At 40.5% G+C, this 26810-nt stretch overlaps 1 protein-coding gene across 7 annotated transcripts in view; it reads left to right on the forward strand.

Annotated features, from left to right (window-relative positions):
• The first annotated feature begins 3115 nt into the window (after nucleotides 1-3115).
• The window catches only part of LRRN1 (leucine rich repeat neuronal 1), a 37415-nt gene continuing 13720 nt past the window's right edge, over nucleotides 3116-26810 (forward strand). For 2 of the 7 annotated variants that reach the window (XM_019428754.2, XM_019428755.2), the window contains exon 1: nucleotides 3116-3589. The gene's annotated coding sequence lies outside the window, so the exon portion shown is untranslated. Of the gene's footprint in view, nucleotides 3590-3969; nucleotides 3989-15298; nucleotides 15399-16313; nucleotides 16388-26810 lie in introns of those variants that run through there. The other 5 variants (XM_019428750.2, XM_019428751.2, XM_019428752.2 and 2 more) reach the window with 5 other exon arrangements.

The raw sequence follows: 26810 nt of genomic DNA on the forward strand, positions 1-26810 counted from the left end.
AGAATAGGAATTATATATAGTAAACCTACTCAGTTGTCAAAAATTCTTAGGGAAACAACACATTTGGTATGAAATTTAACAATAATCACAACAGTCACATAATTATGAGCTGTAGAGTCACCATTCTCTAAGAGCTTGGTGGTGTTTGTTTTAAAACTATAATATTAACTCAGAGCCTTGACTCCAGCACTCTATTGATATTTCAATTAGAAAGAAACATATTTTCAACTTTTAAAAATTGTGGTTTTAAATGGCTTATTATTACTTTATTCTCAAAATACAGATGTTCTTTTAAAAATTATTCTAATATGATCACCATCTAAAGTCCCATCTTTCTTTTTTTCCCCCTCATTTACCACATAGATCACTGCAATTAGGCTAATACCAATTATAATGTTTCTTCAAACCAAAGCTAAAGAACCTCAAGGGGAGCTTGCGGGGAGCCCAGAGGGATCTGTAGGGTCCCAACATGGCCAGCTCCAGGGGCAAGAACTCCTCCTTATATCAGTAGAAGGATCTGGCTCTCTTGGGAACTCTTAGGCCCTTCTATCCATTTCTACTGTCCTCCAAAGCCTCCAAGGTCTTCTACAATGGCCCAAATAAATAAGTATTACGATAAGTCCTTTCCCACTAATAAATTTAGAACCCCAGGACTGGGTGACCTCACTAGGAGTAATCCAGACAGACTTCTAAAAAATAAACAAGTGAGTTTGGTTTAGTTATCCTGGGCCATTGAGTAGCTGCATCCTCTTCATTCATCCCTACAGGTAAAGAGTCACAAAATGACAGTTTCTAAAATTTGGACCAGTTAGCCATCTAGGCAGTTTATTAAATTTTCCAACCACTAGACCAAATTTCAGATTTCTTGGTAATTGCTCTGCCTACATTTGTCCTCTTCTGTCCCACAGCAATCTTCCCCAAACCAAACAATCCCTGTCCTCCTGCCCAAGTCCCATTTCTTCCTACTGACAATTCTCCTTCTGCCTGGAGCCAAGTAACTGCACTGGTCAAGTAGAAACTGGCAGAGCTTCCATTCTTACTCTTGCCTTGGGGAAGAGGGAAATACGTTTAAATAAAAGATACTGTTTTTAAAAGAAATGAATTGAAGAGTTGGGAGACAGTCTGTTTCCCTCATTGGAAGTGCTAATGCCTTTAAGATATTCTGTCACCTGTGTGACAGTTTTGTGAATTAATTATCCCATCTGTTTGAACTGATGTTTGGCTTTCGTCTTCACTACCTGGATAATAATGCCTACTGCTTCCATTTGCTGACTGCTTACTATATACCAAGAACTGCACCAAGAAATTTTTGTGCTTACACTTTCTCATCAGCACAACCCTTTGGGACAGGTACTGTTATTAACCCCACTTTATAGCCAAGGAAACTAAGGCTTAGAGAGGTAAAGTGACTTGCTCCCAGAGGGACACATCTCATAAATTGCAGTGTTGGGATTTAAAGCAATGTTGGCCTCACACACTCATGCCTGAATTGGTTTCTTCTTAGCTGGGCTTCATACCATTCTCATGAAGTCTCTTCCCAAACCTGGAGGCTGTTATCCATCCTGCCTTCCAGAAAGAATAATCGCTTCAACTGCCCCCCTCCCATGACACATCTCTGTAAAGCCCCACAATGCAGGGTGCAGCATCAACTCCCTTCCTCTCCCAGAAAGACAGCTGGAAAACCTAAGGGAGACTCCCTAAGAAACCTGTGTTCTATCTTTCCCTGATGATTCACCAGAGCCCTGCCTTCTTTCAGACAAACTCTAACCTGCGTATAACCAGTATCCGAAGGGGAGAAAGAGACAAAAATGTGAATCTTGAGAAAGACTCAACTTGCTTGGAAAGTTCTTAAATCCTATTCACTTAGAGGCAGTACTCTCCCACCCTAGTTGCAATGAGCCTTTTTGCATAGCTCTTCTATTCTTTACCTACCTTCTGCCCACAATCCTAATATCTTCTTTCCCTAAAGGTTCTAAGGCACACTGTGACCCACTGGAAACTACATGATAGTTTCAGGATAACATAAAGGGGATGGACATATAGAAGCATTGTATTTATCAGACATCTAGGAAAGACATCAAGAAATGCAATAAAGACCAAGATATACGATTATTATTAAATTTACACTATGTCTTCAAGGAATTCAGAAGATAGATTCTGTAATAATGTGTCCTTCCAAATTCCCCACAAATTCTAAGCTTGAACATGATGAGGAAATGTTACCACATTCGCACCCAAAGCTGTTCAGTAATGAGGGGTTAATAATTGCCTAGCTTAAAGCAGATTCCTCAGCGACAAGTACCAAAGGCTTTTCTCCAGCCTGGTTCTAAACCGGACTCTGGAAGTTGAAATTCAGGTTCACGTGCAGTTTCCAAAGACCCATTTCCACCTCTTGCTCTCAGACACCCCCCACTCCGAATACACTGCATTCCCAATCGGTTTCACACGTAACAAATCAAAAGGCTGTAATTAGAAAGTTTCAGAATCATTTTTCCTTAAATCGGAAGTGGCTTCACCATTCATTTAAGTGTCCGCAAATACTACTTCCCGCGACAAGGGCACCAGCCAGTTGCACAGCCACCTAGGTAGGCAAACACACAGCCCAAGTAATCACCATGCATTTTAAGACGAAGGTCAGATTTCATACTTTAACCTGGCTCTCTCTCGGGTTGAATTTTGTCTGCTTCTCTGTCTCTGAGCCCAAGTTCTATGTTGCGCAGAGATTGGGCCCCATTGTACCTTACTGGTCTCCCAGCAAGTGCTTTTTTTTTCTTTTTTTTTCTTTTTTTGGTATTTCTTTTGCTAAGAAACGGCACTATGCTTTGCCTCCCTAACCCAGCCGCAGCCTGCCGTCCCTCAGACAAAAAGCGGCGGCCCACCGCTCCCTGCAGCGGCCGCGGCGGCGGCGCAGGGCGGCCGGGCCACCCGAGACCGGTGGCGCTGCGCCTTTGTTGGGCGGGCTACAGATGGTGCCCCAGCAAGGGGCTGAGCGGGAGGCTGGAGGCCAGGAGGGGGAGGCTAGGAAGGGGGTCGGGCGGGAGGGGAGGAGACCGCGGAGCAGCCAATAGGCGTGCAGCCCATCAGCTGACCGCTTTTGCTTACACCAGGTGCACGCCGGCTGCGGGGAGCACAAAGCGGGGCGCACCGAGGGCGCCGGCAGCGAGCCGGAGAGCTAGGCGAGGCCCGTGCGCCCGCGCCTGCAGCGCCCTCCGCGTGGGGAGAGGGCTGGTGGCGTTAGCCCAGGCGGCGGCATCCGCGCGGTGGCATCCCTAGTTGCCCCGGGCGCCTTCTTCGGGACCTGGCCTCTCTCTGCCTCGCCCTCTGCACCCCACTTCCCCTGCCCTCCTCCCCAATCCTGCCTGCTTCTGCCCCGACCCCCGAGAGTCGGATTGAGCCCAGGCCCGCGCAGCAGCTGTTGCTCGTGTCGTTGCCTCGCCTCCTGTCTTGGTGCTCTGCTGGGAGCCCCCCGAGGAGCCAGTACGCGCTGCGGGTTGGGAGGGAGGCGCCGCTCAGCCGGCAGTCCTCCTCCTCCTCCTGCTGCCGCGGCGGGTCCGTGCGCACCCCACAACCCCGCCAGCCGGGCCTCGGGGTAAGTGCGCTCGCCTAGCCGGGCGGTGGCGGAAGGTTTGGGCGGCTGCAAGGGGGAAGTCGAGGCAAACTTGGCGGCGTGGCGGGTCCCACAGGGTATGGGGAACTGCGGGATAAGATCGCGGGCCTACGGGGGATCAGGGGGCGCGGCTCACGGAGCTGGAGAAAATGACCAAGTCGGGGAAATGGCAATCTAGTAACCCTTTTCGCATCTTCCCACCAGCCCCCCTCCCCAAAATACCCCACAGGGATGGGGGAGAGTAATAGTTTGGAATGAAGGCGAGGCAGAAATGGGCAAAAGGCAGTGACAGGAGGCGAGCCCGCTGAATTTCAGGGACCAGCGCGGGGGAGGGTGTCGCCCGGCGATCCACAGGAAGGAGGACTGCTGGGATGTGAACGGGTAAGACAGCTGGGGCCGGAGAAGAGCGCGTAAAGGGGGTCTGGGGAGTTGGAAAGAGAAAGGAAGAGATGGGAAGGAAGGTGGCAGGTAGTGGGAAGAGCTAAGAGGAAGCATGTCTTGGTGGTGGCCTTGTTGTTAAAGAAAGGGGCAAGGGACACAATTCACAAAGCACTGAAGTGTAATGAAGCCCGAGCATTCGGAAGGACCTACCCAATTTTCGGGCAGTGTAATTGGGGGAAAGACCTTACCCTACATATTTTGAGTCCAGAAGGGGTAGCAGCCTCAGGAGGCTTGTCAGGGATGCTGAAATGTCAGGGAACCTCGGTCCGTTCCAGGAACCAAATAGGTGCTGGGTTCCCGCTCGGCCGGGGTCAGAGCAAGGAAAGTTTGCCAGCGAGTATCCTCTGTGCTGCGTGGAGAGGGGTGTGGGCAGCCCCCCACTCGGCGTTTCCAAGGGACCTGCTGCGACCGCCTCCCGCGGTGGGAGTCCCTGCCTGGCAGGCTGGGGTGGTGAAGAAAGATCCAACCGCGGGAACGGCGCCACGCGCCCAGGACCGGTGGAAAACCCGTCCCGGGACCCTTTCGAAGGGGTCGAGGTAGATATGCGGAGTGAGAAACTCGGAGGTGGTACCTATTCTGGGTGAGGGGGATCTTACCTGCTACGTTCACCGCTGTATCCCCGTGGCCAAATACAGTGCCTGGGAATGAAAGAATGAATGCACGAATGGCCAGGGTGTGAATAGTTTTGAGGCATTTGAACTCCACAGGCAAAAGCCAAGAGTCCGAGAAAATGGATCCTTCCCTAAATCTCACGTCACCATTAGCATTTTCATTTCCAGACCTACATAGTAAAGCAAAGGCTTGATTCAATGCGGGAACAGGTATTGCTGATTTGGGTTTTTGCTTGTAGGATTTTCTGAAAGACGGTGTGTTGTTTTGTTTGGCAGTGTGCTTTGGCACGATAGTCTAAATAATATTACTCAAATATGCTTATTACTTCATTTTTAAGAGCTAGAACTAGAAATGTTGAAAGTTCAGGAAGGCACTTTGATCAGTATAAATCTAGAGTAAAAGTGGTGTTGTTGGCTTCTTGGCCATGAGTGTCCCGAAGTCTCTGATTTGCATGCAAATGTGAGCGAATCCTGGCAGATGTCTGGCCTCATCCATTCACATGAAGGAATTTGAAAAGACAAGGAGTCTTTAGTTAACAATAGACCTTAAGAAAATGGAATAAAGGCGCAGTGTGAGTTTTTCTGTTTAGGAATTTCATATCTTGCTGACACCTTCAAGAGCCAAATTCTCTGAGTGCTATTGTGTTGAAAGCTCAAAGTACTACTTGCTCTTTACCTGGCTGTGTATTTTTGTGCAACATTGAAGCTGCATGTTCTAAGTTGGATAATGAGGAAAATATTTATATGAAGTAGGCTGTAACTTTAATCCACTTCTGGTGGTTTGAGGTGATTACTGAACTGCCCTTTCAACTTTTAGAGTTTCTTTTCTTTTCCTTTTAGTCATTTTATCTCCGGCTCACGTTTGCTCTCCATCCTCAGAGCTAAAACAATTAGGAAGAAATAGTTGTAATTGACATTCACTAGAATGTTCACTGTTCAAGCAAAATTATTTTAGTTCTTAAGGCATCAAACTTGTAGAAGTGAAGGTGATGAAATCAGCATGTTCCTAGTCACCTGATGGGTTTTCGGGCCACAGGACAAAACCATGAGTGGAAGGCAGTCCAAACTAGGGGAATCTCTGCCTTGTTTAACATTAGCTAATAGACCACTGCTTGCTCACCTCCTAGAGTAGTGCGACTACTGAACAAAAGGCCAGCGGTGTGGGCTGCACGTGAGCCCTGGGATTATACCTACTGACAAGCCAGCCTCCTTGGCCTCTTCTTTTGTCAGTCTAAAACATTGTTGAAGAGAAAAAAGAACCTATTCACTAAACAGTGCTTGCCCAGTATTCTGTATATTCACTGAAAGGGACATTAAAATCCACCCCCCACCCCAAGACAACATTGTTTTGAGGGCTCAGTGTTTGTGGGGGAGGGGTGCACAACAGATGTTAGTCTGCTATTTTACATGTTTCCTTTAAGTTATTTTTGCTGGTTCAGTGACTTTTACACATAAGGCAGTTTTTTTCCCAGGAGGGGAAAACTGAATTGAGTCAAATTTAAGTAAGAAAATGTTAAAGCCAAGATTTCATTTTATGTTCTTAATGCTATCAAGAAGACTTCTTAATGCTATCAAGAATTCAGAAAGTAACAAATCATTAGAATACACACATATGTGATTTAAGCCTGAGATTCGGTCTTCATTATGGACTTGAGAGTTAACTATAAAATACAGTTGACTTTTCTAAATTAGGCTGTAAACTATTTTACTGTAAATTATCTAGGTATTTTTGAAACAAACCTGGTAACTTTAAACTGACCGCAGCCTCACATTTGTAAGAAATTCTCTTTGGTTATTATCCTGCCTATGTGAAATCTTTGCCAGTCTAATGAAAGGGAAGATTAGAGCATAGTCCTTGGCAAATAAAAGTAATAAAGTACTTATTATTGTAAAAAAAAATCACTGTGCTAAATAAAATCTTTGACCAGATCTAACTGCAGACTCTGCCGCTGAACAATAACACACGGAGCTCTGGATAGTGTCTGGAATTCAAAAACAGCAAGAAAAAACTCACCCATTGATCTCTCTCTGGTTGGGCCCTGCTAAGGCTAGCTTCTTGACCTGAATTGCTAGAGCAATTACCACATATCCTAAAGCAGTGACACTCATGGCAACAAACTGGTAGGTACTAAAGAAAATCTGCCTCTACAGAGTTATAGTGCTACTTTCTAAGCCAGTTGGGTATGACTATAAATAAACAGAATGGTGGGCTTTTTATGCCACCATAAATAATCATATATCATAAATAAAATATGGTAAATTATAGGATCTGCATGTCATTTTTTGCTAGACTTTCATAATACTTTCTTAAAATTTATTTTAGGCTACAAAATAATAGTTCTTTGAATGATTCACTTGAGCACTAATGTAAGGTTGCTTAACTATTATATTTAATTTTTCAAAATTATTATGCTGAATATCTACTTGGGGTTAAGCCAATCTGGAGATAAAGCAAATTCCATTTTAGAATCATATTTTGGTTTCTGGGAACAATGGAAGTTTCTTTGACTCATGAATATAGCTTTGATTAATATTTTATTCAGGGTGAAAATATAATTATATAGATGAAGTCAGGAAAACCCGTATTCTCTCTTGTTTTTGGCTTAAAATATAGGATAGAGACAAAAGTTAAACCCTATATGTAAAATTCAATAGTTACTGTCCAAGGGAACCCTTTGCTCTACAAGTCTTCTCAAATGAAATTTGTTTTTTTAATTTTTTCTTTTAGGATATTACCGTTCACCTATTTTATAGATCTGTTACAGACTGTGGCCTCCAAGTGTTAAACCATAGACAGACATGTTATAAATAGTTCATTGACATTGCATTTACGACACGTGATAAAATATTATAGTATATGTTTCCAGGTGCCATGGCACCTACAGAACTGGTACCCATATTATTCAATAATTAAAGTCTATACTATTTTGTGGTACATTGCTTTTTGAAAAAGAAACATGTAGGCTTACATCTTTTTTTACTTTTTGAATATTCTCCAAAGGTCTAGCAAAGGTAGAATGTTATCAGCAATTTTATTAGTTATTTAGCTGGGAAACAAGCTACTGTCTAGTCACAGCTAGGTTATCTTAGCTGTTTCTTAACCCTGCCCACCCTGTAACGTGATAATGTTGAGTGAATAGCTCTGGAAGGACTAACTTTCAGTGAAACTGCTAAAGGGTTTGAGGAAGCTGTGCTTCAAATGCCATAACTAACAAACATTGAACTTGGATCGAACCACTGTACTTACCAGACTGACCGTCATCCCTGACATGCAGAGAAACTCAGCTTAAACTTTCAGTGATACACACTGAAGTTCCATCATTTTGCACTTAGGATGCTGGTGCATCTACTTACAACACTTAGTTTTGAAAGCTATGGGATGAAACTGCTTTTATGTGGCTTATTGCCTTCCATTTACACTCTTTATTGCAAAGGGTTTGGAATGTTATTTGAAAGCTTCGATTAATATAAATGAGTCGTAATTTTCTGACCCAGGCCATCCTGCCTCTCATCTATTATACCACTGGCAGACATGTGGACTCCACAGCTGTCCCCTCATTTGTGTATGAAACAGACACACTGGTGGCATTTTTTGGTTCCCATAGTTACAGTAACAATATACATGTGACATGACGCCCTTCTACGGGAAAGGTTTTTGTGTTTTGTAGAACTGGGAGTAAAGGACAACGAAGTAAAGTTTGGGGGATACATAAATTAATCTGCCATTGTTTTCTGGAGCCACTTGTTTCAATCACGGGAGGAGAGCTGTCCCTCAGTGGTGTCCAGAAAAGGGCAATTGCAAGACTTCGGCTAACAAAGATTTCCAAGGGAGGCATTTCCAACAATGCCTAACCTCTATAGGAGAATGTCCATTAAATATTCATTTCAAAATATTTGCTCTTCCTATTTATGACTGCCCTTTGTGAGATAATGTATTAGCATAGTCATTTTCAATTCATACAGGAAAAAAAGACAGCACCAGTATTAGCATCCATCTCAGTAAGACCTAGGAGACAAAAAAATCAGTTTGCACTATTAAGCAGTAAGCACAAAGAGAGAATCTTCATTTAGGAACACTAAAAAGCTTTACAAAGAAAGAAAGGTTGCTTAATTGGTTTCATGCCTATAATTTTCCCCTCTAGAAAAAAATGTTAGTGTGGCAATAAAGAATATCATTAACCTGCATTGTTATTTCACAATAGTAATAAGTCTTAATTTGCATCCATAATAATCACTGTAATCAAGTACTGTCCAGGGAGTCAGGAAGGCGCAGGCTCATTTCCCCGCTCTGACACTAATGCCTGAATGTGTGACCTTCTAGATGTCCTGCAACCCACCTGGTACTTCATGTCCCTAACTGAGTTGTTTCAAAGGATGCAGAAATGCTAGAGGTGTCTAGTATTAGCACTGCAAAGAATTTTATTTCTGCTCTAAATGCCACGATTGGACGGAGAGCTAAAGGTCTGGGGAACATAGCCATGATGCTCTTTTCTGCAAGGTATTTTTTCTGGCTTCTAATCTCACAGCTAAGAGATTTTTTTGTTGTTCTTTTAAAAATTTTCTCCTCCTAATGTGATAATTCCCTATCACCTCACCTGGGTCTTCTTGAGGGAAATAATTTTACCTGGGATACAGGAAGCTGTTTATTTTCTTGGAACACTCGTTCACCCAGTGAATATATACTGAGCCCCAGCTGTGTGCCAGGCATTATAGGAGGTACTAAAACCAAAAGAAATTAGCTTGATTTTTCTGCAGCTTGTACATTAAATCCATCAGAAGCAGTTTGTTTCCATCAGTCACATATTCTTCTACAAATAGTTATAGAGTGAAGAAGGCACTTTGCTAGATCTAGCACAGGGGTTTTTAACTGGGGGTGATTTGACCTCCCCACCCCACCCATCCCTACCTCCAGGAGGAACTTGGCAATATTTGGAGACATCTTTGGCAGTTGTCACAACTAAAGGTGGGGGATGCTACTGGCATCTAATGTGTAGAAGCCAGGGATGCCGGTAAACATCCTAAAATGCATAGGATGGTCCCCCCACGGCAAAGAATTATTTGGTCCAGTGTCAATAGTACCAAAGTTTTGACAAACCCTGTTCTAACAGACATTGACTCTGCCCTGAGTTAATGTCTATTTGGTGTTATAGAAAGGAGAGTGACAAGTACAATAAAGTGTGCTGAAATGGCAAAAGTGTGAGCTACAAAAGTACAGAAGCAGGAGCGTTAATTCAGATTTTGGCCATTGGCAAAGGCTTTAAGAAACCTTCTGGTTAATTCACAGAACAGGCTATCACCTGCAACACAAGTATTTGGCAGGAGACCATTTTAAATCTAGCCTCACTGAACACCAGTGAGTGGGATGGTTGCTTTAGAGAGGGTAGACGCCTCTGAATTGGTTAGAATTCAGAGTGTCTTGAGCAAGCAGAAGAGGAGGCTAGAAACATAATCAAAGTCAGTTGCAAGAAACATGTAACAGCACATGCTGCATAAAAAGAAGATGGGCTGCACTGACAAAATGAATAGTGCTTCATGTTTTACAACTTCACATTTTGCAGAGTCCTTAAATATGTATCTCATTTGACCTCTACTATTCTGAGACACCAAATATCACTCTTTCTCTCTTTTTTCAATAACTAAGGGACCAGAGCCATGGAGCGGTTTAGTGTGACCTTGGACAAGTCACTTAATACATTTCTAAGTTGTAAAAGAAAAAAGGTTGCAATTTTCTTTTTCCTAGCTTAAGTTGAACTTGTGTAAGATCATACATTCTGGGATAAGACCTGAGGCTCCTTGCTTGTACCAATCCTGTTTCCTGAACTGTGGTGACAGAACAGGTAATATGACAGTGACTCAGCACTTTAGCTCTTGGGTTACCAAGGAGAGCAAGGACCTGGGACGTATCAGTTAAAATGTATCATGCAGGGAAATTTAAGCTGGGTTTCCCAGACACCTAAGAACTAATCAGACTTTCTCTCTAATGTCTTACCTTAAACTGACCTTAGAGGCTTAAAAAAATAACTTGTGACAAGCTGGGAAGAAAGGTTCATAGGCTAAAGATGGCTAGGATAAGAAAATGAGATAGCCCAGAAGATGAAAGAGAACTGAGGGTGTTCTGCCTACAAAAGAAAAGTGATAGTGGCATGGTTTTCTGGTTTTGTTTGGCAGGGGTATTTTAACTTTGTATATACATACACACATGTGCACACACATACACACAAACAGGAGACATACTTGATTTCATACTGAGAAGCGTATGTTTTTGTTTCAATAATAAGACTTGTTCATCAAAATGAGCTTTGTAAAGAGCCTTCTCAAGTTCTTAAAGATGTAACTTCTCACTTCTCTGGGATAGTGTAACGTTCTCTTGTGAGAAGCTACATGACCATTTAAGGTCCTTTTCACCTTCATAATTCTGTGATTTCAATGAGTGCTATAGTTATATAGGACTTCAGCTCATGTCTCCAGAACACTGATGGAATTTATAGTAACTCATCCAACCATGATAGAACCACTGAAGACATTGGAGTGGCAATTAACTGGATTTCTCTGCTTGTTCTTCCAGCTCATTATGGTTCTGTGCAGTAAGGACTGCATGTAAAGTTTAACACTCCCAAAGGACTAGTTAGTTCTGCTATGTCCTGTGGGGACAACCTGTCTCTGGAATCCCAGCCAACCTCCTCACATACTCACAAACTCATCATTTCTCACCTGGGAGACCAGGTGAAAAACTTGAGTGTCTTCAAAGCCATCTGAAGGAAAAAACACAAAGTACATGAGCAAATGCAGGTGAGATATTTTTCCCTTCATGCATGAAGGATAGCACTGTCAAAATAGAACCCTTGTAAATAAGCTTACAAGCAGCTTCACCCTCAGGAGTGACAATGGAGTGAGAGATTCACTCCATACACAAGAGATGCTTTAGTAATTAGGAGGAAAATATTACATAGGGCTCCTGAATTATATCCCCAGAGCCCCACTAGATTACCTAATACAGAGTGTAGTAACAGTAGGAGAAAAGTAATGATACCCAACATTGTGTGTGCCTTTCCACTGTGCCAGGAACCATCCCGTGCACCTTCTATGCATTAACTCATTTAATCCTTGCAAAAACTGTATAACGGGGATACCCACTTTACAGCTCAGGAATAAGGCACAAAACAAGTAACTTGCCCAAGGTCATGGTAGTGTGTACTCAGTAAATATTTGTCAAATGAATGAATGAATAAGCATCTGCTTTAGACGTGAAAGTCTTTTATTTGAATGCTCAGTTTACAGCGGCCCTGCTTCCTAGGCAAGGTGCTTTCAAGAACTGGCTCTGTGACTGTGGATGACAGATAGTCTCAGAGCTGGTAAGTGGCAGAGCAAGAATGTGAAGTTGGGCCTGTCTGACTCTGAACCTGCACTGTTAAAGCACTGGGCTGTGTTTCTTCATCTTTATTTGCAACTATAAAACAAAAGGATTGGATTGGACTAGCTCTCATAGCCCATTTGGCCCTAAAAAGTCTGTAATTCCATTATTAAAGTAGAGTTTCTATAAAATAAAACATGATGTATTTTATTATTTAAGTTTCTTTTTAATTTTTTTTTACATTTATTTATTTTTGAGAGACATAGAGACAGAGCACAAGTGGGGGAGGGGCAGAGAGAGAAGGAGACACAGAATCTGAAGCAGGCTCCAGGCTCTGAGCTGTCAGCATAGAGCCCTGACGCAGGGCTCGAACTCACAAACCGTGAGATCATGACCTGAGCCGAAGTTGGACGTTCAACCAACTGAGCCACCCAGGTGCCCCCATTTTATTATTTAAGTTTTGAGTCAACTTTGGTATTTTTATTTAGCCAATCACTGAATTATTCTTTAAAATTATATTGGTGTTATTAACAGCATATTTTAAAGTCATATTTAAGGTAAAAAAAAAATTTAATGAGCCGAAATACCTAAAGATTGCATTCTCCTAACCATTACCATCACACTGTGTATTGTTATATCATCAGTGTCTGAATTTAGAGGGTTTCTGAAAACCGAAAAGCATCTTTTTGTTACACGGAAAAAAGACAGAAGTAAAATGATTAATTTTGAGGAAAGTTACTGTCTTGGATATTTGCAGATTGCTGAATCTTATGAAAAGTATTGAATGATTTTTTACAAGAGCTTAAAACTGCTAGCAATAATGAAAACTATTTAAGATTTGCTTCTAAAGAGTGTTTTGCTTTAAGGGATCTTTCTGACATGCAGGTGATACATCAGAACAATGTGAGTCACTACCATAAGGGTTATAGGATGTATAGCCCAAAGCAGGGCAAAGAGAGTGGATAACTAGACAGAACTTAGAGTTGAGAGGAATTACTTCCAAAACTGCATCTTAGCTCTGTGGTCTGGAGTCATTTCAGTGAACCTCAGTATCTTCATCTGTAAAATGGAAAAATAACAGACCCTGCCTTACAGAATCACTGGACTTATTCAATGAAATCATGCATATATAGCCTTTTGCACAGTTCCTGGACCCCAAGGTAAGTAAACAGTAGTAATGGGTAGGAGTGGTATTATATTGAAATCTAACATTTCTGACTAAATGGTGTAGGCATTCCAAGGATCCTTACCCAGAGGCAAGTGAACGGACTTTAAGAGACAACAAGATTCAGACCAGATGTTTGGAAAGTCAGTAGTTCATAAGTAGTCTACCTTTGTAGACTACCTTTGTGGTAGACCCCAAGAGAGATTTACATTTGCCCAGACATTCAAGAAATCTTATATCAGCTTATGTGCTTTAGAAGAAAAGGCAGACAGATGAATACATTAGAGACTTTTTTGTTTGTTTCCAAATTATGTTCTGTATCCACTCTCTTTTCTCACTTTGAAAATATTACAATGCCCCAAAGTCATAATTCATATAATCACATTTTCTAACCAGAAAGAACAGATTCAGTTCAGAGCTACCATTCTCCAAAGAGGAACTGAATTCAAGACATTGCCAGAACTAACAGACCCATAAGCTTCAACTCTGCGGGATGCAGTGTTATATGATAAAGTTGGGGGCACATAAAACTCTTAAAACAATGGCTAGCATCTTGTAAGTGCTCGATAAATCATGCTGCTACCATTGATATTATTGATTTTTGGTATCATCATCTACATAACATCACTTTCTTGCTTCTTGACCAAACTGCAAGGCTCCTGTTTGGGACAAGATGAGAACCCAATGCGGCATAACCAAGAGTCCTCTTGGCTGCTGGGTTAGTACAAAGCAAGAAAAAATCACCAGGCAAGCCAAATCAGGTAACCCTTAAGGAGACCCCTGGTAGGCTGACAACAGGGACAGGTTGCTATGACTTAGCCTCTACCCTGTTACAGCTAGCAAATTGTCATATGCACTTGAAGGACAAAGTTGAGAGTATGCATTAACTGCCTCATTATTCTTTGAATGCTTTGGGAGCTGGAAATAATAATTTTAACAAAGAACCTCATGTTCACTGTCTTGTTTAACCTTCCTCATCAAAGTTTCCCAATTGATAGGTGACTGCATTTAGGGGTAACTGAAGATACCTGTACTCTTACTTCTGGGGGATAGCTAGAACCACCACCTCACTAGTTACCTCCGGCAACCCTTGTACGCCAATAAATAGCATGTTTTTAGTGTGCTTAGAGGAGTACACAGCAACTCTGGGAGGTATTATCCCCACTTTAAAAGAGAAAAACAAACAAAAAAACCCTGAGACAAGGAATTGACCCAATACCTTAAAACTAGAAAGTATATAGGACCAGGTACTCACTCTGGTTTTCCCCCAGGCTAAGTTTGTCACACTGGCCTTGATTTTCACACGTTTGCTTGTCCTCACTTCAAGTATATACTTTAGGATTATTTATTTTCACTCTTTAATAACACCATCAACAGCAGCTCCTTGAGGGAAAAGACTCTGACTTACTTAGACTTGGATCCCTGGCACCTATAAGAGCACTTGGCACATGGAAAATGCACTTAGCAAATAGTCCATGAATGAAAGAGGAAAGGGATTTCCATATATCTATTTCACTTTGTCATACTGCTTTTTCTAAAAATTTTTTACAAAATTACTTCCTATGCAGTTTGGTAGAAACGAGTAGACTATAAACCAGTATTCTATCAGAGATGTACTGCCTTACTATTTTAGAGAGGTTATTACTAAAAGTTGAACTCATTTGGGGATGCTTTTATGATATTAATGCCAAGGAAGTGTTATTAATCAAAAAGTATTCATTAAATGCATGTAGAATATCAAGTGCTATTAGAAGGGTGATGTGGGGGATGAAAAAAAAATGTACATGGTGTTAACTTCCATCCCAAGTGAGTTTTGAGACTCACTGGGGAGAGAGAATGAATAGAAACAAGACAGAAAATGATTAAGTGATCATCTGTGGAAATTCCACAATAAAACAGAGCTTAGATGAGATGGTTCCAGGTATGAATCTCAACTCTATCACATACTGGCTGTGCGATCTTGGTTAAAGGACTCAAATTTATTTGACCCCCAAGCTCTCTCATCTACACCATGGAGGAATAATATGAATCCACAGGGTTGCTATAAGAATGTGTGGGAAAGCTTGTTACAGTGCTTAGAACATGACGGTTACTCACTTCAGTCATTTGGCAAATATCAACAGCACCACCTCTGTGCAGGTCTTCTGTGAGCTGGTGATACAGTTGTGAGCAAGACAGATGAAATGTGGTCCATTCCCACGTGGGGCTTGCCATCTGATAGAGGTAACAGCATTAATCCATTAATCCACAAGTACCTGTGGGAGTATGGCTGTATTAAGTTCAGTGAAAGAGAAGTGCACAAGGCCGAAAGCGAATATTACATGGAGGATTCTAAGAGAAGTCCTTCGTAAAGAAGTGACATTTCAACCAAAATCTCAAGGGTGAGTGAAAGTTATGGAGGCACAGGGAGTGCAAGGGAAGAGCTTTGGAAGCCAAAGCCCAGAGGTTTGAAGGACCTTGATGGGTTTGAGGGACAGAGAAAACCAGTGTGGCTTAGAAAAGAAAAAAAGGGGGGGAGATCATAAATCTCAAACTTTCATTTGCCCATTCCTCCAAAGTACACTTGGAGTTTAGAGAAAACAGAATTACTAGTTAATATGAAGTTTGACAAAAGGAGACTGTGCATTATGCACGGAAGGGATGAGATGTGTTGAATTTAGTCAAGGAAGGGGGATGATGACAGAAGGCTTTGAATATCTGGAGAGAAATCACATAAGCAGGGATTCAGGAGTGGCTGAATTGAATGGCGTGCTAGTGCATGGCATGTTTGGACTGGCACACACCAAGCTCCAAGAGCTAAAGGGCACATAGGAAGAAAGTCTCTACTTCATTTCTGTGTGACTCTTGGTTAAAGATATAATGTATGTGAAAGTGGCACATAATGTCTCATAATTTAGTTTACCTTCTTTTTATTTTCTGCTTTCTATTGCTTATTTTTCCCTTGTAATACAATCCCCTTTTATTATAGATGAACTCTTGATTAGGGCACTAGCTAATTGATAGCACATCACCTGTGTTGCCCACAGATGGAATTTTTTTTTAATACTAGTTTGGGGATGCCTTTAAAAATCCCTCTTGCTTGGAATGCAAATGCTTCATGTATGAAATATTTTTGTTCATGATCTCCATTATGTACAGCCACATCTGGCTGGTGTTAACATGAAAGAGGTGACGGATGTTGAGTGTTCAAGATCCTCCAAGAGATTTAGATGGTAAGTAATTTCATTAGTGCATAATGACCATAAAACCTAGTTGTTATTGATTTGTCCTCCATGGAGAGATCTACTTTTCTGCCTCATCTCAATCATTATGGTTCATAATGCAGAGATCATTTCAACACTGAGTTGCTAATGCATGCCCTTATAATAATTTGTGTTAGTTCCATCTTTGTATTGACATATAACTAAATTCAGACACTATCACCAAGCAGTTATCAAGGAGATAATAGTGGAGATAGTCACTTATTTTTCAGTAAGATGCAGAGTTAACCTTCCATTTGTACTGTGTTTTATGGTAGTACATCTCTGGCTCCACTGAGCCCTTTCATTTCATTTTTGTCTCTATGCCTCTTGAGATCTTAAGTCTTCTATACTAGACCTTTATGAGACAAACATCCAACTTCTCTCTGGTTATAACTTTACTCCCAAACTCCAAATGCCTGCTGGCTATTTTCACCCTAAAAATCACATCCCAGAAAGCTAAAAGGGAGGCACTGGTTTTTAGGATACAGAATGAGCTGTGGCTGTATGAGAGTATCCCATAGCCTTGTGCAGAGGAACAAAGCCTCCACAAACTGGCCCAGCAGAGAGAGAACTGGTAGAGAGTGCTCTCACCTTTCTCTTCCCACCCAATCACATAAATGGAGAAAGTCAACCCACTTTCAAAGTGAGGTCTTGCTCTTGCATGCCCCTGTCTTACTTTGGCAATCACTAGCATCAGAGTCAAACAGGCTCAGTGCCTTGATACTATTTTTAACTCTTCCTCCCCCATTTTTACATCTAGTTAGCTGTATATCTAATAGTTACCTCTCCACTTGTCAGTCTCTATTGTTTCCTAAACATGGCCCTTCTCTGTTCTTACCACCATGATCGCAGTTCCATTGCCTCTTTAGCTTAATGCGAGTGCTTCTTAATGGGTTTCCCTACATCCATTATGTACCCTCTCCAGTCTGTCTTACACACAGCTGATGGATCAGTGTTTCTGAATTATAGACATGATTCCCTAGTTCCCATTACAAGACATTTAGTGGTACCCACTTGCTGTGGGATTGTGCTGGATATTTTCTATACCCTTCCAGATCCACCCTACCCTTCTCCACTTTGCTTTGTACTCTGGGAATCAGACTCAGATGGACTGCATCAATGGGTCCTTTGCCATCTGGCTTCTTGTTGGCTTTTGCTTCTTGCAGCAGCTAGCCGAGGGGTGTGAGTCGGTACCTTAACCTTATCCATGCCCTGTAAATGGTCCCTTTTCAAAACTCCCTTTTCAAAAACTCCTTTTTGAATGCACCATCTGTTTTCTGCTAGGTCTTAAACAAGGATAAGAAATGAAAGAAAACTCCTTAGTGAAGCATGAAAGGCCCTCCATATCTAGGTACCATCCAACCTTTCTATTTTGGTTTCTTTTCCTAGCTTGGCAGACCTTAAATCCCATTCAAAATGAAATAGTTCCCATTCCACATACTTATTCAAGCTCTGCTGCTTTGGTGCCTTTACATCCAGGGTGTGCTTGTAAAAGTTTGACAGCCAGCTTTCCAAAAAGATAAGTTCTGATTTGTAGTGTTCACCAATTCCTGTGGTGTAAATACACCCAACCAGGACCAGTTTTTAAGTGACTAACACGATGTTTCTGAACGTGGATTTGGAAAGAAAGCTCACAATTGACTCAGGACACCACTGCTTTGCACACACCTTCCCCTTCAGCAAGGATGCCCTGTTTCCTACCCCATGACCCCCCAGGCCTTACATAGAATTGCTGCTCAGTAAGCCATTCTGGTTGATTTCTGTCACTCCTGTGGGCATTTGGAATGGTACTGAATCATGAGCCATGCTGATGGTAATAATTCTTAATCTTGAGGGCTGACATGGGTGCTAGTTAGATTTTTGAGATTTAAAAGCCCTGAAGCAAAAATAAGCTGTATATTTTATGCCAAGTTGTCAAAGCTTACTACTTAAAGTTGCTTAATGCTCCAAGAAATTGATTCTCATTTGCTGGTCTTGTTTTCAAATGTGGTCTTCATTATCCTCATTTAAATATAATTTGAAGTAATAAACCACCATTTAAATAGATTTCCTTTCTATTATAACAATTTGAACATTCCACAATTTAAATTGTGTCCTCTTAAAGCTAAAACTCTACAGAAAACTTTTAAGGTGCATGTTAGTCCTAGATGGAAAAGATTGCACTGCAATTTATTGAAATTGTATTTTCTTAAGAAATAGGCTTTTTGTGTAATCTACCTTTCTAAGAGATAACTTTAATTTTATTTCATTAACAAGATGATTCCTGTAGTTAAAGTTTTAAAAAAATAACTGCAATTTCTATTAGAAAACTAGGAGGTAAAATAATAAAGATGATCTTTTAATATGTGTTATGTTAATCATTTATGTTTTAATGGTTATAAATGCCAATATGGATATTCAAAAATCATTCTATTTTTACTTTCAATTTAACAAAACACGTGAATTGAAGAAAGACTATAGAAAGCGTTATGATTTATAATGCCTGCTGGCATTTTAATGTTCTCAGCTGTTCTTTTGCACCATTTGATTACACAAAGCCTAAACTGTGTAATTAAGGACCATCCCACTAATGTGCTCTGGTGGATTTATGGCGTCCAGGTCATGAACGATCTGAGCACTTTGAGTATTGGACCATTAGTTTCAAATGCATACTAACATAGGGGAACATGCTGGTATCAAGAAGAACCTATAAGAAGAAGCAATTTCAAATTCAGGGAGGTAGCTTTCACCTGATTTTCATTTACCAAAACAATTGAAAAACCTTGATTACCAGAAATTCTAATTAACTGGAATTTTTTCCTCTGGAGTGCACTTCTAGGAGAAAAGGGAAAATTGTAAGAAAATAAGTTAATAATCAAGACTTTACACTTGGGGGGAAAAAAAAGGATTTCCAATAGGAGTTCATTATCAGGGTTTAAAGGAAAATGCCTTAAAGAAACCTAAAGCACAAGTACCTTTATCAAAGACAAGAAAATGGATACTAAAGATTGAAACTAAAAGATTTCTAGGAAACCTTCAGCTACCCAGAAAATTAAATGTGCAAATTCCCTGAGCTTAATCTTCCAGCTAACCCAGGTTTTACTCTTCAGGTTAGTTTTCTTGTGTGTACTTAAGAGAATGCTGTATGCACTCACAGTCTTTCTGGAGATCCAATAAAACAATTGAAGCAGGTAGTATCACAGAAAAGGCTCTGACTTCAGCACACGACAAACTGACATTTAATCTCTGCTCTTTGACCAATTAGCTGTGGGAATTTTGATAGGTCACTTAATCTCTGAGCCCTGAAGTCATGTGTAAAATCAGAATATTCACATTTACCTCCATTGGGTGCTGTGAGGACATAAAGCACTTTGCCTGGCACTGCCCCTTTTGTTAGTATCCTCTCTCTATCCCTGTCTTTTGGCAATTGTGACACTCCCGCAGAGAACGACTGCAGCCCCAAGCTTTCAGAGAGAAGGTTTAAATAGGCAGGCACACTTTTTACTAAATTCATTCTCTCCCGATGATGAAAAAAAAATCAAGTTCTTTAACTCCTTTATTAGAACAGTCATATAAAAAGAATTGAGAGAAGCAACTTGACACCAAGTTTATTTTCAGAGTTCAGGGACAGATGGCTTTATTTTCCTTCTTTAAAAGAGATGACATTCAGTAGAGATACAACATACTTGAGGTCTATCAAGTCTAAGGGCAAATACTGTCATTTACCCGAACAGGGCTGTCTTTAACCTTGAGTAGCAAGAACTTTAAAGCTAAATATATGTACATTTCCATGTATCAGTCTCCACATTTTAAAAGAACATTTTAATGTGGAAGGAATATGTTTTTGACATTTTCTTAGTCTAATGCTTGAAGAGTGCTTAGTCTCCTAATTGGCAAATACTAAGCAGTCAGACTCTTCAGAGAAATACCAATAGATCAGAGCTAAAAGTATAGCCTCCCATCTTAAGGACACTGGATATTTTATTTTTTTAAGTAAAAATTTCATTAAAATATCAGATAGTTAATAAAGATTACTAGTGGATTAAAAAATATAACAAAAGATGGTATAGAACTCTTTCTGAGCAAAGAAAAACCATAAATATTCTGAAAATGATGTGAACATGTTTGCCATTTTCTTGATGAGAAGTTATTTTCAGTATTATGAACTAAACTTTAATTTGGTCTGGAAGCAAAAGCAAATCTAGTATAATTTAATGGAACTGCTTTGCTGGGTTAGCATCCAAAACTCTTTGGTATTGGTATTAGCAGGCTACAGATTGGCACTTTGAGTACCAACTAGGACAAGTCTGGTTTTTCACGGGTCTATCTGTAGTTCTGAATGTATAATCAAGAACCATTGTAGCAACTGGCTCCTTATGACACGTTTATTAACGTGGCATGGTGAAATCTATGTCTGCAGTGAAAATACTAAGCAATATACTGTGAAGTACTTAAAAAGAAGTAATGAAACTGAGCCTTCTAGGCATATTAAGGCTGCCAAACTGAAGATTTTACATTTATTTAACATTTAATCATGTCGGTAATTACAAAGCAATTACTTCATATAGACCTATTATGGGAGGAGAATTAAAATAATTTGTAAAAAGAATAAAAGTAATTGATTTCATGGTAGTTTTTATATCACTACACTTGCTGGTACTAAAAAGGAGCAATAAAAATAGCCCAGTTGTTCATTCATGTTTTGTTCTGTTTAGCCTTCTGTCACTTTCTCAGTTCAATAATGTTAAATTGCTACTTTACGATTCCAGCTATGCAAATAGCAAATTTCTTACAAAGAAAGAAAATGATTCAAACTTTCTTGATCCTACAAGTGATTTGAACACAAAACAAAATTTTTCTCCTGGTCCTACTTTGCCTGTCATAGAATCTCAGGTATGTTTTGTTTTATTTTATTTTATTTTATTTTATTTTATTTTATTTTATTTTATTTCATTTATTTCATTTCATCTCATTTCATTTCATTTATTTTTTGAATCTTGGGTTTTTTAAAAGGGATTTGAAAGACCATAGGTTCAAGAATCTTTTAAACTGTATCTGGTGCATGACTTTTTAAATGTTTATTTATTTTTGAGAGAGAGAGAGAGAGAGACAGAGAGAAAGAAAACATGAGTGGGGAGGGGCAGAGAGAGAGGGAGAAAGAGGATCTTTGACAGTAGAGAGCCCAATGAGGGACTCACACTATGAACCGCAAGATCATGACTTGAGCCAAAGTTGGTTGCTTAACTGACTGAGCCACCGAGGCACTCCAGGTGTGTATGACTTTTAAAATATTGAAGGAAAAATTATTTTGGCAAAGAGCTGAGACAGTTCATAAAAAGTATTAGTCTTGCTTGCTACGTCCTAAAAGAAGAAGCTGCAAAGATCATTAACTGCTTTTAAAATTAAGAAAAGCGTATGTTACTATCCATAAGATTACAGGCAATGGTAGAAAACATCTCCTTTCATAATCAATTCTTACGTGTAGTAGGTATGCAGTAAGGAGAAAGAGGATGAGGAGAGTCAGCACCTTAAGTATTTAATACAATAAGCATTCAAATAAAAAATAATTGCAGTAGTTGATACACACAGAGCACTGTATTGCTTTCCTAGAAGTACTGCAACAAAGTACTAAAAATTGGTTGGCTTAAACAACAGAAATATATTGTTTCACGGCCCAAAAGTTTTAAATTCCATTTCTGATTCACACCAGCCACATGTCAAGTACTCAGTTGCTTCAGTAACTACCCTGTAGGGCGATGTCAACACAGAACATTTCTGTCTTCGCAGTGTTGTAGTGGCAAATGCTGATGGAGCCAGCTCAGGTTGGCAACTCTCTGCTCTTCTTCCCAAGGATCCACACATCTGCTCACTCACCCCTCCCTTTTGACATGTACCTTCCTTTATGGAGTTGCTTGGGTAGTTGTCTTCTTGTCTCCCTACAGGATTATAAACTCTTCAGTGACAGGGTCTGGTCTTTCTGGCCCTGTGACACCGTAAACACGCAATCAGTATTTAATTACTCTAAATTAGGCACTAGTTTATGGGATCTATTTTGCATTTAGTCTGAATCTAGATTTCATCAGAGTGTGGAGAAAAGAATGAATGAGAGAGCAGGTTTTTCCTAAGTCACAAGGATTAGGATGTATGGGGAGCAGATATGTTCTAAATGGTAAGGGTTTTGGTTTTGTTTTATTTTTGTCTTGTTTTGTTTTGTATCACCCCGGATATAGAAGAGACCCAGTAGGACTTTATTGGCAAGCTTAAAATTACTGTTATGCTTAGGTACCTGGAAAGCACATTTTCACTGATTCAGTTATTTTATTTATTTATTTATTTATTGAGTGCCTGCGAGGAAGATGCCAAGCCAGTGCCTGGCCCTGGATGACTCATTGTGAACAAAACAGAAACAGGGCCTGCCCTGTGATACTTATTCTAGTTCTAGCAGATTAACATTTTGGCAAGGACTCCCCCTGCCCAGACAGGCTGGGATGGGAGGAGTATGATCTAGGTTCTGGCCTCAGATGCCTGCCATCACATAGAACCTCCACCACTCTTCTGGCTCAAAGACCTTCATTATTCATTATTCCTACGTCTCCATCTCATCATTGGGGAAAATAGGGGGGAAATGGTTCCCCCCTCGTGGGGTTGTGAGCATTAAGTAATTTATGTGAAGTGCTCCATGCCTTGCACATTGCATAGTAAGAGCTAAGTGCTGTTAGTAAGTACTAACTGCTATTATTCTCATGACTACTACCCAGCCAGAATGACCCCGCAATGAACATTAAATGTAAAAGAGAGAGAGAGAGAGAGAAGTGTTTATATGGGTAGAAAATACTTCATTATTTGGAAAGGATGTTTCCTGTCTTTCTTGGCCTAACAATATAATTCCCTTTGCTTACTATTTATATTTTGTACCCAGAGTAACTAAGATTGAAATGTGTTGCTAAATGCCCATTGTTTCTTGGTGAAAGATCTTATTCATTTGGGACACTTCTTTCCAAGACAATCAGGAACAGAAATGCTTTGGGGGTCATTCAACCTCTTAGTGAGAGAGGTATGCACTTTTTAACATAGTTGCAAAGGAGAATCCTTTAAAGAGGCTTACCATTAAACTGCAAAATTGAAATCCTAAGTAACTAGCATGCAAAGATTTAATTAGCATGGTCTCATTAAAATAAATGTGTGACTTTTCTCTTCCAAAAATGACATTGCCTTTGAAAATACTTCCTGGAAATGAGTTAGGAAAAGGGGGGATTAAAGTTTGAAGGCAGTCATGTGATACTTGGGGAGTTTGTAGTTACAGGTCTTTCTGAGCCCTGCCCATTGTTGCTGGAGGACACCTGCTTATGTACCTGAATATCATATTCAAACAAAATAAAATAAAAATCTTGGACCTACCAGATTCTCCCATAAAATTCAATGTAAACCAAACTGCAGAAATCTTCTTGGGCTTTTGCTTTCTCATTTCTCATATTAAGGAAATCTATTCTATTATTACCTGAAGGATAGAGGATGTCTCAGTGGTAACCAAGCTATTTGACAGAGAGGAACCATCCCTAAATATTCACTATGATTTGTTAAACTCCAATCATTCGGGAAGACTCTGCATTGCTTTCAAGAGCTATAAATGCTCCCAGCCACACAGTCTATACTATACTTCTGATACTTTAATTGACAGTCCCATTTATCGATTCAAAATGGGGGGTTCTTTGGGAGCCTCGGTAACATGTGGGAGATAGTGTTTAGGGCACGGGCTTTAAAGCCAGGCTGTCTCTGAGTCCTGTTCCATCACTGTCTAGCTATATGTCTTGGGCAAGTTACTATTTCAATGCATGGTTTCCTCCGTATGGAAGGGACAAACAGCTTACCTCTCAGGGATGTTATGAGGAAAGCACCAAATGAGGGTTGGGTTTGGAAAGAAAGAAGGAAGGACAGAAGGAAGGAAGGAAGGAAGGAAGGAAGGAAGGAAGGAAGGAAGGGAGGAAGGGAGGAAGGGAGGGGCAAATGGAGTGAGAGAGAGAAAGGGAGGAAAGAAGGAAGGAAAGAGAAGGAAAGGTTGGGGGTAAAAAGAGAAAGAATGGAAGGGAGGAAGGAAAGAAAGTATGATGGAAGGGAGGGAGGTAAGGAAATCTGTTCCAGATAGTTCTCAAGAAAACCATTAATTTCCTTGTTGGAAGAGCAAACATTAACTTACATTTTTAGCACATGACTCTAGTTTTCTAAGTTGAGAACTCCAAAGGAAATTTATGATTGTTGAGATTCTACTATGTATCAGCTGCAGCTCAAGACTTGTACTCTCATCTAATCTGCACAGCACCCACATGAGGTAGGTATATAACCATGTCCTTCTAACAGATGAGGAAACCAAGACTCCGAGGGGTGGACAGTTTATCCAAGGCACCATAGGTAGTACCAGGATATGGACTTAGCTCTGTCTGCCTCTTGAGACCATAACTTTTCTTAAAAAAAAAAAAAAAATACTAAACATAGAATTTTTTTTTAAGCCGTGATCAAGTGTCTTGCTCTCAACCATAAGGAGTGCTGCCTACATGGGCGCCTTTAAAAGTAGAAACCCAGAAAAGAATCATCAAATGCCTAAAATCCTGGAGCTGGAGAAGCCCTAAGACATCATCTAGATTTAGCCCAACCTCAACACTTACAGGTAGGGAAGATAGACAGCATGATCTGAGTTGGTGGGAAATGAGGACCCCCTAACTCTTGGTTCATTACTTCAGTCTCTCTACCATATTGCTTCTCAAACTACCTGAGAATCAGATAGGGGTTCTGAGCTAGATAGCTTTAGGGCATGAGCCCTATGTCCTTGACTTGCTATCTTATTCAAGATCTTGGAACAAAGTGAAAAGCAGGTATGATACACTTTACACCATACACATATAGTCACTTACTATAGCTATTAATACATAGTAAATCTTTCATTAAGTAAGTCTGTAACTAAAGTTAGCTACACTTATACTCATGAGGCCTCTTTTATCTTGAATGCCCATTTCCAATTCCTACTAATTGTTCAAATACACTTTACATTTCCTACACTTGAATTTCTCTGCCCTTACAGAGTGTGCAAAACTATCCATTATCAAATTAAGAGAAGCTTAATATATGCATTCTAAAAATTATACTTGTGATTTGGCCATGCTTATGTAGAATAGGTCAACTATGATCAATTCACTGCCACTTAAAAAAAAAAATCAATGAACATGATTAAGCTGACCTGACTTAATTTTTTGAAATAAGTTAGGCATCAGCATGATTGATTGAGCTATCCCTGATCTACCTAATCAAAGGTCAAGATGGAGGTTATTAAACAAGCTATTTCACTCTCCCTAAATTGAATGATGTTTTCTTATGCTTCTAATAAATGATAATTGATTATGGAGTAGTAGAGGCTAACATCCTTCAAAGAGGTTTAGTTCCTGCCCAAGTGATCAAGAATATAAATTTCAACTAATCCTACACTAAGTGAAGCAGTATGGGGTTCTGTAGTGTAAAGGATTGTGCATTTGGAGAGTAGAAATGGAGTCAAGTTGGCTTCGGAATATGTGACCTCACCTCTCTGAGGTACCTTCTATAAAATGAGAAGTTGTTTTAGATGTGCTAGGTGATCTCTAAGGCCTTTTCTAACTTTCACAGCTTGTATTTCTCTTATTTCACAGGGAGGCTAGCTTGTTTGCCTTTGATCAGTTGAAGCCAATTAAGAATCTGGAGTAGATGTTCTTCCCAAGGGTTCTTCCACAAGCACCTTTCCTCACCATGCCAAGCCACCAACTTGGATTTGGATTCATGCCTGCTGGCTGTGTCTGGGCTTTTGGCTTTTTAATTTCCTTCCTTCCTCCCTTCCTTCCTTCCTTCCTTCCTTCCTTCCTTCCTCTCTTCCTTCCTTCCTTTCCTTTCCTTTCTTTTCATTTCCTTTCCTCCCTCCCTCTCTTCCTCCCTCCCTCCTTTCTTTCTCTCTTTTCTTTCTTTCTTTCTTTCTTTCTTTCTTTCTTTCTTTCTTTCTTTCTTGTCTCTCTTCCTTTCCTTTCCTTTCCTTTCCTCCCTCCTTTCTCTCTCTCTCTTTTCTTTTCTCTTTCTTTCTTTCTTTCTTTCCTTCCTTCCTTCTAAACTTTCTTTTGTAATTTTTCAGTCCATCTAGTCCAGCCTTGCTCTGTTTACCGTGCCTGGCCAAACCTCCTGCAAGGGCTAATGTGCTGTCCATGCCTAGTCCTCTTAGGAGCTGAATGAATTGTGACCCCAGCTTCAATGCTTAGCTTGGAGACCAGCTGCGCCTTTGGGTTTTTCCCAGAGATGTTGGCCGACACTGCACCTGCAGTGTGATGGATTTGCCCTGGCCCAAAAGAGGAAGGAAAATGAGGGGGAATCAAAAGATCACTTGTGTACATCCTCTTCTTTGCACAGT

The sequence above is a fragment of the Panthera pardus genome, unplaced genomic scaffold, assembly GCF_024362965.1.
Source record: "Panthera pardus isolate Hobbes unplaced genomic scaffold, ASM2436296v1 HiC_scaffold_8, whole genome shotgun sequence".
Classification (NCBI taxonomy): Eukaryota; Metazoa; Chordata; class Mammalia; order Carnivora; family Felidae; genus Panthera; species Panthera pardus.